Consider the following 17,014-nt stretch of genomic DNA (forward strand, 5'->3'; position numbering starts at 1 on the left):
TTATGATTTTTTCCGGCTGGTGGCATAAAACCTAACGCGGGACACATAAAACCCCATATGCCCCTTGTGATGCTGCTAAAACTTATAATGTAATGCCTGGTTACAACAAATAAATTTGAATAATATCATCACAAGGTGAGCAATGCCTGTTAAGAACATTCTCAGTATATCAAGCACAGTGACTATGTGTCGAAATACATTTATTTCAAGTACACTTTAAGTACATCAGAGCAGTGCAAACCCCTTTCTGTAACACTACTGGGCATTGAGGCATGTGTCCATAACTACCAGAGCAGCCTCAGTGTAAACCCCTTTCTGTAGCACAACTGGACATTGAGGCATGTGTCCACAATTACCAGAGCAGTCTCAGTGCAAACCCCTTTCTGTAGCACTACTGGGCATTGAGGCATGTGTCCATAACTACCAGAGCAGCCTCAGTGCAAACCCCTTTCTGTGCATACATCGGCAGGACACGTTTGTCCAGCGACTATGAAAGTGAGAGTGTTTGTGTCGCGATGTGACTCTGTCTCATGTCATGACAACTGTGGGTTTTGCATGGGTGTTCTCACACTGGGAAATATGTATTACATCATATAGCTGTCTGTTGTATGTACGCTAGGGTAAACTGTGTGCACACCGACACTGACAGGGTGTCCTTGTCATGTTTGACACGTACCATAGTCAGATGAACCGACGTACATGTGCTGTACTTTCTTTCGATACGGAGGGTTCGCATAGGAGTCTTCACAAAGTTGTGACGTCATTTGATGAAGCTGTAGATTATGCCGTTTCTGGACCCCGCCGAGGTGAGATCGAGGCAATCTGGGTGATGGAAGACACCAACGTGTATGAGGTAGGTACGCTGAGCTACAGCTGTATCCGCAGATTATTTCGATATAAGCATTTCTAAATGTTAGGATTCTGGGACATGTGTGCTGTGCTGTGCTCATGTCATGAGCCACATATTGTTTTATATTGCTGACTTCAGGCTGCGCCAATATAGCTGATATATTGCTGACTACAGGCTGTGCCAATATAGCTGACATATTGCTGACTACAGGCTGCGCCAATATAGCTGAAATATTGCTGACTACAGGCTGCGCCAATATAGCAGACATATTGCTGACTACAGGCTGCGCCAATATAGCTGACATATTGCTGACTACAGGCTGCGCAAATATAGCTGACATATTGCTGACTACAGGCTGCGCCAATATAGCTGAAATATCGCTGACTGCAGACAGTTGGCATCTAGTTGACATATTGCTGACTACAGGCTGCGCCAATACAGCTGACATATTGCTGACTACAGGCCGCTGTCATCTAGTTGACATATTGCTGACTACTGGCCGCTGTCATCTAGTTGACATATTGCTGACTACTGGCCGCTGTCATCTAGTTGACATATTGCTGACTACAGGCTGCTGTCATCTAGTTGACATATTGCTGACTAAAGGCCGCTGTCATCTAGTTGACATATTGCTGACCACAGGCCGCTGTCATCTAGTTGACATATTGCTGACAACTGGCTGCTGTCATCTAGTTGACATATTGCTGACTACAGGCCGCTGTCATCTAGTTGACATATTGCTGACTACAGGCCGCTGTCATCTAGTTGCCATGCTGCTGACTACAGGCCGCTGTCATCTAGTTGACATATTGCTGACTACTGGCCGCTGTCATCTAGCTGACATATTGCTGACTACAGGCCGCTGTCATCTAGTTGACATATTGCTGACTACAGGCCGCTGTCATCTAGCTGACATATTGCTGACTACAGGCCGCTGTAATCTAGTTGACATATTGCTGACTACAGGCCGCTGTCATCTAGGTGACATATTGCTGACTACTGGCCACTGTCATCTAGCTGACATATTGCTGACTACAGGCCGCTGACATCTAGTTGACATATTGCCGACTACTGGCCACTGTCATCTAGCTGACATATTGCTGACTACAGGCCGCTGTCATCTAGTTGACATATTGCTGACTACTGGCCACTGTCATTTTGTTCACATATTGCTGACTACAGGCCGCTGTCATCTAGTTGACATATTGCTGACTACAGGCTGCTGTCATCTAGTTGACATATTGCTGACTACAGGCCGCTGTCATCTAGCTGACATATTGCTGACTACAGGCCGCTGTCATCTAGTTGACATATTGCTGACTACAGGCCGCTGTCATCTAGCTGACATATTGCTGACTACAGGCCGCTGTCATCTAGTTGACATATTGCTGACTACAGGCCGCTGTCATCTAGGTGACATATTGCTGACTACTGGCCACTGTCATCTATCTGACATATTGCTGACTACAGGCCGCTGTCATCTAGTTGACATATCGCTGACTACAGGCCGCTGTCATCTAGTTGACATATTGCTGACTACTGGCCACTGTCATCTATCTGACATATTGCTGACTACAGGCCGCTGTCATCTAGTTGACATATCGCTGACTACAGGCTGCTGTCATCTAGTTGACATATTGCTGAGTACTGGCCGCTGTAATTTAGTTGACATATTGCTGACTACAGGCCGCTGACATCTAGTTGACATATTGCCGACTACTGGCCACTGTCATCTAGCTGACATATTGCTGACTACAGGCCGCTGTCATCTAGTTGACATATTGCTGACTACTGGCCACTGTCATTTTGTTCACATATTGCTGACTACTGGCCACTGTCATCTAGCTGACATATTGCTGACTACAGGCCGCTGTCATCTAGTTGACATATTGCTGACTACAGGCCGCTGTCATCTAGTTGACATATTGCTGACTACAGGCTGCTGTCATCTAGTTGACATATTGCTGACTACAGGCCGCTGTCATCTAGATGACATATTGCTGACTACTGGCCACTGTCATCTAGTTGACATATTGCTGACTACAGGCCGCTGTCATCTAGTTGACATATTGGTGACTACAGGCCGCTGCCATCTAGTTGACATATTGCTGACTACAGGCCGCTGTCATCTAGCTGACATATTGCTGACTACTGGCCGCTGTCATCTAGTTGACATATTGCTGACTACACGTCGCTGTCATCTAGTTGAAACATTGCTGATTATAGGCCACTCATATATAGTTGACATATTCCTGACCAAAAGAAGCAACAACAATAATGTCTGTTTTTTTCTTTACCGTTTATAATGAAGTCTGCATATATATAGAGTTTGGTTAATGCAGCGACATTAGGTTCAGACTGCATGGTGTGCTTATCTCAACCGTTCTTTAACAGAATGCCATCAATCACCCGATGTGTCAAAGGCTATATTTGACAAGAGTCTTCGGAACCTTTGATGCAGATGTCTTTTTTCCAAAGTTTGAGGAAAAGTTCAAGAAAATAAGGTAAATGGGTTTCAAAGGAAAAACGTTTAAGGTTATATAACTCGATACGTACTCACAATTCAGATAAAACGACATCCTTATTGTCTTTGGTATCAATTGTTCCAGTGATCTGAATATGGATGGTGAGCCGAGGGAAGATAATGGTGTCAGATACCAATTCGAGGTATATGAGCGTCTGAGAGAGATGGTTTAGTACCACGGGCAGATGAAGACAGGAGCACCATCGATGTCGGATACAGGAACCTAGAGCCTACCTGACTGGAGCCTACCTGACTGGAGCCTACATGACTGGAGCCTACCTGACTGGAGCCTACCTCACCGGAGCCTACGTGACTGGGGCCTACCTGACTGGAGCCTACGTGAATAGAGCCTACGTGACTGGAGCTTACATGTCTGGAGCCTACCTCACTGGAGCCTACGTGACTCTAGCCTACGTGACTGGAGCCTACCTGACTGGAGCCTACCTGACTGGAGCCTACGTGACTGGAGCCAACATGACATGGCCTGGGTGGTGCACTGTTGTACAGTTGTATAGCCATTATTTTCTAAGGTTACATACTTTATTGTCATTTCATATTTAAATCATGTATTTGTCATTTAATTTCAGAAATATCTCCTATTATGACAATGCTCTTGTTTCGAAAAGTGAAATTATGTATTAGCTTTTTTGATGATTGTTAATGTTCTGTATTTGTTTCAAACATTTCTATATTTATGAAAACCAACACGGTACCAGGCTGATTCCGACATGCTGAGAACACGTGTTATCTGACTATATAGATAAGAGTTGTTGTAGCTCAGACCTCTTGAAATGCAGATTGATTGTTGTTGACTCACTAATTGCTTGATTGTCAAGTGTTCTTATTGATACAACTTGATGACATGAGAAGATTTTCTTCAGGTGTTCAATCGTTAACTAAGCGGCGTGCCATGAGAATCTCCTTGTCGAAATGTGACGCTCCTGGTGTTCCCTGTATATGCATTACCTGTATACAGCAATATATTATGTTATCAGGGAAATATTAAAACTGTTTAGTCGATAAAGCTAATGAAACATTACATGAAGCATATTAACCTGATCGTTTAACTGGCAGAACTTATGTTTATTACGGTATGATCGGATCAAACTATTCCTCTCCAAATAACCTCTTTAGGAGTTCCGGGTCTGAGAAGTACCCGAATACCCACTAGATTGTTGTAATACGTTAAACAGTAAATATATTAACACACATTCAAATATCTTTTGTTGACTTATTTTCAAAGCTATGCAGTCTATAACTGCTCTGTTATTCCAAGTGTGTTGCTGAGGTGCACATATGAACATAGGCTTATCAACTGTGTAATCTGCCAACTCGTGCTGCAATCTATTATATGTATTATCTTACAGTGTTACATTGCCGACAAACATTGCATACAGACATCTTTCCATTAATCTATAGATTAAGGTTGATTTATCACCAGATTAAATAACCAGAGTTTACAATTATTCAGCCATGTGTATTGATGACAGTGCATCATCTTCGTGACATATTGTTCGTAAAGGGCACACAGAAAGCGATCAATTTCACGAACACTACTACAATTGACATTGAATGGTTTACACCCCAGGGGACGCACGATGCGGATGACGGTTTACAAGTGTGGCAAATATATTCTAACATGCACTTGCACCTTCCTGAATAATCTTACCACCGACAAAATCCGAGTATAATGTTGCACACATTATAAGGATCAATCAGGTCATGTCAGTCTTTACGACGACTGCTGAAGCAGAGTGTTGTGTGTTTTGACGAGACTTCCTGCGGGAGGTTCAGAGCATCGCTAAGTGTATTCGTGACAATATTGTAAGTACATGCAACTGGGATACGAAGGAACATAAATACAGGACAGGTCACGCTTGTTGACCAATGTCCGTACTATTTGTGCTTTATGTTATCCCTGAAATGTCATGGCATCGTGTCTGGACTATACTGAGGTCACGTTCTGCAAACGTCTTTTCCAGATCACAAAGGGATTCTGGTCAAGACGAATATTGACTAACATTCTCTGACATTCCAAGAATCCACGAACTGGATACAGAACTATCTCTACGATTTCACCGAGGAGATGCAATTTATACCTGTCATGAGACATGTTTATATGTTGGAGTTATACTAAAGATTATAAAACAACACGATACACTTATGTTCATGTTTTGTGTTAAGAACTGTTCTCCATGATCAATAAGACAATTTCATGAATCTCTTGAAATCTCCAGGACGTTAACGTACGCGTTATGTGACGACATGGCCCCAACTCGTCAGTCACTCGATGGTTCACGCAACGGGTGTGTATGTTGTATCACGTGGCATTGGTCAGACCAGCTTATGACCGACATGCAATACAAATTTAATAAAGTTTTGAACTGAAATATTGGCCAGTTACATTTCTCAGAAAAGAATACTGTCGCTTGTATAGGCGCTGAAAGACTATAGGAATGATACACCAAGATAAGTATTCAGCAGATATACATTATTTATTATAGATACTGACGGAAACAAATAAGGGAACAATGACAAATATAGGGAAATAAGCTTTACTAGTACTGTCAGTACAATTGTAATAGCGTCCATAGAAATTAAACATATGTCAGAATCAAATGCTGAGATGTGTTTGTGTGCATTGTTTCCAACCTGTATTTGTAAGACAAGGCTGGGAACACATGACAGCATACCATTTTACTGTGTCTAGAACTAATTGCTCCCTCATTACTCTCCATCAGCATATTAGCAATGGTTTACTAAATATATCTGCTAATATAAAATATATCTCACTTGTGAAAAATAACTCAGAACGACTTTCTGTATGTTCCCCCAGTATCTCCTACACATGATGTGCAGACGTGTAAAGCAGAGGTTGATCAATGATAGCGTACAGCAGGTGACAACAGATGGCTCTATCGACATAGTTGTTTACTGATTGCTTGAGTATACTTGAAATATCACCTTAGCTCTGTACAGCTGTCACAGCGGGTCATGCGTGTCGAAATATAAAGTTTGATTGTATAAAAAATTTACATAATCTAATAGGTAGCAAAGATCGATCATCCATGGGTATTTATAGATGTGTTGTTTAATATACTTTATGGATGTATATACATTTTGACTCGTCTGAATATAGTTAACAATTAAATATTCACTTTATCATACCCATAAGTTTGGAATGAAGGCAATCGTGCTTCCAAGTAACTGTAAAACGGGAAAAGGTGGCAGCAGTGTACGTTTCAACGATACGTATGACGGTTGATATTTGTCATTTCACTATCTGGAAGCATAGATATCCTCAAACAAGCTGCATGACTTGTGATAACAGTGTTGAATAAGTAAGAAATAGACTCACGGTCGTTGTTTATCGTACAATAAAACACTGCAGGGGAATAAACCATGAATTTACATACATATTGTACAGCATGTTGTGGATGTTAATAAAATGTTTAAACTTTAAACATATTTACCCGTATATAAATAATGATGACTCATTGAATATAATCCGACCTCGGCAATGTCGGACAAGTCCATTTTGTGAACAAGGGTTTTCGTTTGGTATTTCCCCCATATTCTCGCAATTGTCATGTCGATTATCTGTACCTTTTCCCCAAATATATGAATGCGATCGTTCGGCCACTGCGTTCTTTTCCATTGCCCGGCTCCATCTATGGGGTACAACAAAATAAGGTCGTCCAATTTACATCGTTCAAGTTGCGAGCGCATGTTCGAATCTCCAGAAATGACATCATGATAGAACAATTTTTAGCGTAAAATAGACGTGTGAAGAGATGACTGAGTGTGCATCCAAATATCTTGCCATGAAAAAAATGTTTATCAGACCAAAAGACTAAAACAATATATCATATTTGACCCGTTTAATGTTCTTGTCTTTACATGTTTAACAGTGCCTTGTTGACAGAGATTATTCTCCCATTGTTTCAGCCACGTCGGCGATTTCGGAAGAGGCACGTCATCGTCTCTGCCTGTATATAATTGATGTTGGTTCGTAGTATGATGAGCTGTAAGAGCATGTTCCTTTTATGTTGAGTTGTCTGATGATGAGTGTGTTATGATGACCTGTCAAATCATGATCGAATTATGTTGAGTTGTCTGATGATGAGTGCATTGTGATGAGCTGTCAAATCATGGGGGCGGTCGGGTAGCCTGGTGGTTAAAGCGTTCGCTCGTCACGCCGAAGACCCGGGTTCGATTCCAGACATGGGTACAATGTGTGAAGCCCATTTGTGGTGTCCCCCGCCGTGATATTGCAGGAATATTGCTAAAAGCGGCGTAAAACCATACTCAATCACTCACTCACTCAAATCATGATTGAATTATGTTGAGTTGTCTGATGGTGAGTGTATTGTGATGAGCTGTCAAATCATGATTGAATTATGTTGAGTTGTCTGATGATGAGTGTATTATGATGAGCTGTCAAATCATGATCGAATTATGATGAGGTGTTGGATGATGAGCGTATTATGATGATCTGTCAAATCATGATTGAATTATGTTGAGTTGTCTGATGATGAGTGCATTGTGATGAGCTGTCAAATCATGATTGAAATATGATGAGGTGTCAGATGAAATATATTATGATGACACTTTGACACTCTTTGACTGTGACTTTTTGCGAAGGGAATGAGGAGTGAGTGAGTCAATTATTTACTTTGCCTTTTTGGGTCTTGTCTTCGGGTGAAAACTAGAATTTCGAGAAAGGGTTATATACAATGTGTTGAATGACATATCGCGAGTGTATTACGGTGAGAAATCCGTACAAAATCAGACCATGTATGGGTTCGTATTCTGAAACTGAAAATTCCGTTCATAATTTCAAATATCTGTTAGACTATGTTCCTAATACAATACGTTGAGGCAGATCATCAGCTGTAATTGAGTAGGGTGAGCATATACCATAACGAATAAGGATGATGTACGGTTGTGTTTGTTACAATGGAGATGATCTGTAGGATGAATTATGTCAACAGATGGACCAGAATCGTCAGCAGACACATCCATGAAGAGGCGACATCTTCACGTTAATGAGGTACATGACGGTGTTTCATTCCGTACCAACTGAACTGTGTGAACAACTTTGTTCATTCCTTTGTTCATTTAGTTTAACTAGTGTGTTTCCGGAGCAGACAAAGGTGCCCTAGTACACAATGCATGTCGTAAGGGACATGCCACATAATACTGAGATATTTGTTAGCGCCACAAAAAACTAAACTAATCAGCGACAACAACAAAAACAACAACAACGACGACGATGATATGATGATGATGATGATAATCATAATAATAATAATAACAACAACAACAACAACAACAACAACGCGCTCAAACTCCACAGCGTACTCATGGCGTCTTCACAAAACGAAAAAGAAATAATGGGATGTTGAAGTAGAGTTTTGAAAGATGGGTCTTTTACTGTGCTTTGAATTGTGCCAAAGATTCAGCAAATCCCCGAAAAGGAAAATAATTCCACTTCGTAGCTGCTTCTACTCCGAAAAAGTGATATCCCAAAAATATTTGACTATAAATATAAACCTGATGGCCACAGTGACGACATGGGATGGGAGGTAGCTGAATGTGTGACATCAACCGCAGGTCAATTCCTGGTTGTACTCAGTCTTTGTTTGTGTCAACTGACACCACACGTACTTTTTACTATCGATTAATTAATCTATATTGCCCAATAAAACGTGATAAATCTCCGGTGCTCCTAAATGTATTCCCAATCACTCGGTAAAGGAGCAGAGCCGAATTGTACCGATTCCGGATAATAATAGTAATCTGGGTCATCCATGTTTTATAGCCCCATTAGTAATACATAAATAGGAGAAAGTCTACATTTTAATGAAAGTAAAAGTTCTACCACTTACAAACAAATTTAACTACAAGGTATATATCAGATGAGGAAAAAGAATTATCTGAAATTGGCAATAGAGGGCATCCATACGTCCGATGAAAAAGTGTTACTGAAGCGCTACCATGACAGCCTGATGACTGCACTGGGAAACAGAAGCGAGGAGACCAAGATGAGAAGCAAATGTATCTTGCATGCTTCAGTTTCCACTTGTGCTACCTATCCCCCGCTAACGTCCAGGCTGATACGTGACCCGCTGTTCGTGTGTTATTCAACTGTGTAAGGGCATCAGTGTACATATTTGCTTTCCTCAAACCGACCGTATTTCGCACAGTTTCTTGATTTCTTCCGACCAGCTGGCAACCCCCCAACCTGATCACAAAAGTGATGGAAATGAAAACAATAAGATAGAGATATTAATATGGCATGCTGGGTAATGTAGGCGAGCGGCCGTGTTTACTGAGATCCCGAGATGGGTATATGTCTAGAGCAATATCGTGCGAAAATAGGCACCTTTTCGCAACCAAATAAGTCCATACGCCCTGTGCATTGCATTTCGCTCAGATGAAAGTCTGTATCGATGACTCTGAGGCTTGTTTTGATGTTGTTTACACTACTGACTGTATGTGGTGACGTGGAAGCTAATCCCGGTCCGGACATTCGACAATCAACGCTCTCACGGAAAGATATAGGTGCTGTCGGCATTTCAAAGACAAAATATACAAACGATGATATCATGCAAGCTCTGTTAGACTTAAAAACTGATTAAAACAGTGAACGAGCGTGTAACAACAATGGACATGAAAGTCGACAAAATGGCGGCTGAGGTATGCGAACAACGAGAGACGAAATCGCTCAGCTTCGTGATGATAATAAAGTACTCCAACAACAGACCAGTGCAATGAGAGACAGGCTTGATGACTTCGAATCCCGATCAAGGAGGAATAACCTTCTGTTCCATGGACTTGGAAGATAAGAACGAAACTTGGGAAACTTCGGAGCGTAAAGTTCGAGAATTCATGAAGGAAAAATTGGATATCACTGAAGCAGACGATATACTTAATACAAGAGCTCATCGATTACGCAATGGGAAGCAAAACCCACCTATTATTGCAAATTTCGTCATTACAAATACGAGGAACAACATTCTATATTCGGCTAAAGGAAATTCAAAGGTCAACAAAACCCACAGTACAGAGTCACAGAGGACCTGACACAGCGTGTACGCGAGGCCCGACGCTCCTTAGCTCCATTATATTCTGAAGCTCTAAAAGCCGGATTAAAACCGAAAATTAGACACGACAAACTCATGTTTGATGGAAAAGTGTTTGTATAAGACAGTGTGAAGAACATGAATGTATGCACGACCAATGGAAACAAGATATCAACAAACATCATAGGCACACAGTCTAACCAACAGCACATACACGCCCCTTTGTTTACGTCGGAATCTGGATCCGGAAATGGAATGGAGAGCACTCCGGACAGAGGTCCGCGATCGACAACGTGGAGATGAGGAGAAGGCCAAGGCACAAGTTGTAGTATTCTCAGTTGGAATATTAATGGATTGTACAAATACGTGAGTTCTTCATATAGTGATTTTAAACAGTTCTGCAGTAGATACGACATTATTAGTTTCTGTGAGTCCTTTGTTAAGCAGGAAGATGATCTATTGTCCGATTTTCAATCATTTAACCTTTGTCGACCTAAACATAAACAACGTTGCTTACAGTGGTGGTTTAACCGTATTGGGGAAAGATAATTTCATCAAGAACAATCTTATTCGTCGAATATGTCATCCATTTATCGGTTGTGTTGTGCTGCACTTTCAAACAAGTTATTTTGGATTACAAAAAGATTCAGTTTTAATATTTGTTTATATCTCGCCTGAAAACTCAGGTGTTTATAGGGGGCACTGGTGCCCCAGTCGTCTAAAGCGCCGCGATTCGCTGTGCAGAGTTGCGTACCTTGGACACGCCAGAAAACTATGATTGTGGGTTCGAATCCAGGTTCGCCCCGATTATGTTTCTAGGTTCGTCAGCACCATACCCGTGCTCGTGGGTTTCACCGAAGCGATAAACGTCTGAGACCTGCATCACTTCGGGCTTTCCTCCCACATTAAGCTGACACGCCGTGATATAACTGGAATACTGTTAAAAGCGCCGTTAAACCCAACTCACTCACTCCCCTGTTTATAATGAGGCTAACATTGATCCCATAAGTCGCCTTGAGAGATATATTGAGACAATCATAAATAGTTATAACAATCATTACCTACTACTTGCTGGAGATTTCAATGCAAGGATGCGTACATTCCTGGATTATATCCCAGCTGATGATCACATGATCAACTTCATCCATGAGAACAGTGATGACTCTCCAACTGATGGGATTGATATTCCCCGTAAAACAAAGGATAACACTCGATACAACAGTTATGGTGTCCAACTATCAGAATTACGTTGCACACATGACGTTCATGTACTAAACGGGCGGCTATTTGATGATATGGATGGGAACTTTACTTGTATCACTCACAATGGTGCCAGTGTGGTGGACTATTTTCTGGCAAGTACAGATTTATTTCCATATTTTAGCTCCTTTGGTGTTCATGAGAGAGATGAATCTAATCACTTCCCTCTTTACTGTACTATTGACTTTCCACTTTATTACTCTGAGGAATCCAACAGCAACCCCAATGTTTTTGATCATAGTCATATTGGTAATGTACAGATATTTAGGAATTATTTTCTCACCAAAGTTATCTTGGACCAAGACCCAAGCATGTCTAGCAGCCCAGGCAAGGAAAGCACTTCTATCAATATATAATTATCAAAAACAATTTGGATACATTAATCACCATGATCTCTTTAATATGTTTGATGCTATGATTTCACCAATCCTATGTTATGGATCAGAGATCTGGGGAGCAAGCTACTGTAACATTATTGAGAGTGTCCATAACAGATTCTGCAAATTCTTTTTGAAAGTAAATAAGTACACCAAAAACAACATGGTTCTAGGAGAGTTCTAGAGTTCTATAACTACATGTCAAGGGCAGTCAAGTACTGGTGCAGACTAATTCAGATGGAACAACACAGGCTACCCATCCAAGCTTATTATATACTAAAATCTCTTGATGATAATGGTAAAATTACATGGGCATCACATATTAGAACGATTTTATTCCAGTTTGGATTTGGTTTTGTTTGGCTAAGCCAAGACATTGGTAATATTCAACATTTAAACGAAGATTTTACGACTACCTCACTCAATATTGGCACTTTTCCCTGACATCATCAACGCAATGCAATTACTAATCACAGTTCTAGTCATTACTAAATGTGGAATCATATATTACTGGAAATATGTCTTCTTACCAACGTAGACTTATAGCCATGTTCCGGTGTAATAATTACAGACTTGCTGTTGAATTGGGGCGTCACAACAACATCCCATGTAATGAACGTGTCTGCACTTTCAGTTTTTCGAAGGGACATAACCATGTAGAAGATGAATTCCATGTTCTTATGATTTGTGACCAGTATTCTAGAGCAAGAAGAAACTCTTTTCCCAGGCGTCTCCTTACCCCTCCCTCTATTGAGAATTTTATAAGACTTATGTCAGCTGAAAACGAACAGATTATAAAAAGCGTAGGTAAATTTCTCTCCCAAGTCATTAACATCGAACGGCAACACAGTGTTGAACGGTGAATCATTATTAAATCTACTCAGCATGCAAATATATATACAGTCTATTTCCATTGTATTATGGGTCGGTGGCCTTAAGTACCGAATACATTTGTCTGTCTGTCTGTCTGTCTGTCTGTCTGTATATTAATGTGAAATAACGAGTCCTGCGCAGTGGTTATAAACCATGGTGTGCATTATCTATAACGGTTTCTTTTACTCTTTTTCCGGCCTACACATTTCTTATGTCTGATGACCAGGTTAAACGTTAAACATTGCATGCATTGATGTCGTCAAGACTGTATTGTTTTACAGTCTCTTGACTTAAGTCACTTCTAGAACTGAACGAAGACACTGATGGAAACACTCTTAACAAGGCAAAGAGTGTATGTGTAATAATTTGTATGTCTAGTAATGTGTATGTGTAATAATATGTATGTCTAGTAATGTGTATGTGTAATAATATGTATGTCTAGTAATGTGTATGTGTAATAATATGTATGTCTAGTAATGTGTATGTGTAATAATATGTATGTCTAGTAATGTGTATGTGTAATAATTTGTATGTCTAGTAATGTGTATGTGTAATAATATGTATGTCTAGTAATGTGTATGTGTAATAATTTGTATGTCTAGTAATGTGTATGTGTAATAATTTGTATGTCTAGTAATGTGTATGTGTAATAATATGTATGTCTAGTAATGTGTATGTGTAATAATATGTATGTCTAGTAATGTGTATGTGTAATAATTTGTATGTCTAGTAATGTGTATGTGTAATAATATGTATGTCTAGTAATGTGTATGTGTAATAATATGTATGTCTAGTAATGTGTATGTGTAATAATTTGTATGTCTAGTAATGTGTATGTGTAATAATTTGTATGTCTAGTAATGTGTATGTGTAATAATATGTATGTCTAGTAATGTGTATGTGTAATAATATGTATGTCTAGTAATGTGTATGTGTAATAATATGTATGTCTAGTAATGTGTATGTGTAATAATATGTATGTCTAGTAATGTGTATGTGTAATAATATGTATGTCGAGTAATGTGTATGTGTAATAATTTGTATGTCTAGTAATGTGTATGTGTAATAATATGTATGTCTAGTAATGTGTATGTGTGATAATATGTATGTCTAGTAATGTGTATGTGTAATAATATGTATGTCTAGTAATGTGTATGTGTAATAATATGTATGTCTAGTAATGTGTATGTGTAATAATATGTATGTCTAGTAATGTGTATGTGTAATAATATGTATGTCTAGTAATGTGTATGTGTAATAATATGTATGTCTAGTAATGTGTATGTGTAATAATATGTATGTCTAGTAATGTGTATGTGTAATAATATGTATGTCTAGTAATGTGTATGTGTAATAATATGTATGTCTAGTAATGTGTATGTGTAATAATTTGTATGTCAAGTAATGTGTATGTGTAATAATATGTATGTCAAGTAATGTGTATGTGTAATAATATGTATGTCTAGTAATGTGTATGTGTAATAATATGTATGTCTAGTAATGTGTATGTGTAATAATATGTATGTCTAGTAATGTGTATGTGTAATAATATGTATGTCTAGTAATGTGTATGTGTAATAATATGTATGTCTAGTAATGTGTATGTGTAATAATATGTATGTCTAGTAATGTGTATGTGTAATAATTTGTATGTCTAGTAATGTGTATGTGTAATAATATGTATGTCTAGTAATATGTATGTGTAATAATTTGTATGTCTAGTAATGTGTATGTGTAATAATGTGAATCCTACACAAATATGCCAATATGTACAACTGCTAAGTTGAAGATTTCTTTTCGAACAAATACTTCATTTACCCGAAATGTGTACATTTTTATTATGTGTTTTGCAAAGAAAACAAAACCGTCATCTTTTTCAAACGATGATGGTTTCACAGAATTGTCGCATTGCAATGGAGGATAAAAAGCAAATATTTAAACATATCTTCATTGAACATCTTTTATGTTATCACAGATTAATAGCAGCCCCTCTTTTCCGGTTATTCGTTTGTAACATGCACCAATACCCGAAGATGAACTGGAATGTCTCCTATTTACAGCTCCCAAATCGAAATCGATACCCAGAAAGACGGGATCACCTGACACGTGCGTGTGATTCCATACCAGGAAGACAGACGACTCTAAGATCACTGCACACCTTGTGGTACATGGACACTTCTAAGATGGTGTACTGTTCTGTTGCCAAATCTGGTTCGAGTTTCTAGAGACGCACATGGGAAGCGTTCCGTGTGTATGATGGTCATGAAACATCACCCTACAAATTTGCTCATTCAGCGTTCAAATCCCAATATCTTAGGCTGGACATTACCAAAGCTACTAAGTCAGGAGAGATGGGTTTTTCCTTGCTAAAACTGCTTGACACATCTTTCAAATATGTATTTGCAAGAGATCCATACGCACGTATTTTTTCGGCGTATGTTGATACATTTGTAGCTCCCAATAATTATTTATGGAAACAAATCGGAAAGAAAATTGCCCAATCCAGAGATTTGGCTTCCGATAAGAGTCTTCGATGTGGGCATGATGTAACATTTCGTGAGTTTGTGAAGTACATCATAGACACCCCTAGGCGTCGCCTTGACGATCACTTTATTCCCGTGTCTAGTGTGTACGATGTATGCAACCTTCAGTATGACGGTGTTGCGAAAATGGAAACGTTTAAAGAGGACGTGTCATACATTTTTAGGCATATCAATGTCGACAACAGAATAAATTTTAAAGATCTCAAACTGGAGCATATGGTTGATTCAGTCGTCGATTACGTCACACGGGCCAACTGTCACACTTTTCCAACGCGAGCGAATTCGTCCATGTATGTCTTTCCAGTCAGCCCTGCGTCGTCTCTGGAGACAGATGCAGATCCTGGGACTGATATCAAAGCAGGGAGAGGTTCCCCTTAACCCGGAGCAAAGTGAAACATCCAAGGAAATTGAAGTCATCAATTTTGCCCTTGAAGCAAGCTTGAGAAGTGGTGTGTCCGCATCAAACAAGAAGGAGGCCTTTCTTCAGGCATGTAGTAAGATTTCGAAAGACGATTTGGAAGAAATAAGAAAAAAATACCATAAAGACTTTTTTGTTATTTGATTATGACGATCGTCCACAAATGTTGTTTCAGAAATCTGAACAGTTGGACAATACGTTTGATTATTATGATGTGCTGAATGAATAATCAGGAATGAAGCATTCGATGACACCCTAATTGTGATAAACATTTCAGCAAAGCTCCTATTATAAACTGACGTCCAAAAGAAATTTTACCAACTGAAAATATAAATCTCAGACAAAGAATACATTTTTTTCCGATGAAGTCTATCTAAAACACATAACCTAAATACAACAATAGTGTATGCAGAAAATGTTAATCGTCTGTTACATGTTTGCGAGATAACACGCGAAAAAGTGAAAAACACGTGCACCACGGACAACTGCAAATGCACGTGCGGGAAAGGGTATAACACGATTGCAACGGCAAGTCAGACATCCACAGTGATAAAAAACACACAAAAGAAATGCCACGACACACAGTCGAACAACGTGGACGAGCTTTGGGTATGGTACAGATGGGAGCCACCCACGCCCATATTGCACAAACCTTCGGTTGCTCCCGTGTTGCCGTTACCAACTTTACATGCAACGTTACAGACAGACAGGGCGGACCGCTGACAGGCCAAGAACAGGCAGAGCCAGGGTGACCACGCCCAATGATGACCGGTACTTGCGTACCTTGCACCTCCGAAATCGCTTCCTGACAGTGACGTCATCGGCTACAAATGCCTTAGGTCACAGGGTTAGTCGACAGACAGTGGCCAGGAGACTCAGGGTTCATTGAATCAGGGCTTTTAGACCATACAGAGGACAGCTATTGACAGCGCAACATCGTCGTCTGCGATTGAGATGGGCCCGGACTGTACGACGTTGGCAAAGTCGTGACTGGCAGAGGGTTGTCTTCACTGACGAAAGTCGATTCTGTATGTTTAGGGCTGATGGAAGACAACGTCTTTACCGCCGAAGGGGTGAACGA

The 17,014-nt window shown here is 39.8% G+C and overlaps 1 pseudogene; it reads left to right on the plus strand.

Annotated features, from left to right (window-relative positions):
- The first annotated feature begins 661 nt into the window (after positions 1-661).
- Positions 662-16,162, plus strand: LOC139463665 (uncharacterized; annotated as a pseudogene).
- Positions 16,163-17,014: the final 852 nt, after the last annotated feature.

The sequence above is a fragment of the Haliotis cracherodii genome, unplaced genomic scaffold (genome assembly GCF_022045235.1).
Source record: "Haliotis cracherodii isolate W230 unplaced genomic scaffold, xgHalCrac1.p SCAF_16, whole genome shotgun sequence".
Taxonomy (NCBI): domain Eukaryota; kingdom Metazoa; phylum Mollusca; class Gastropoda; order Lepetellida; family Haliotidae; genus Haliotis; species Haliotis cracherodii.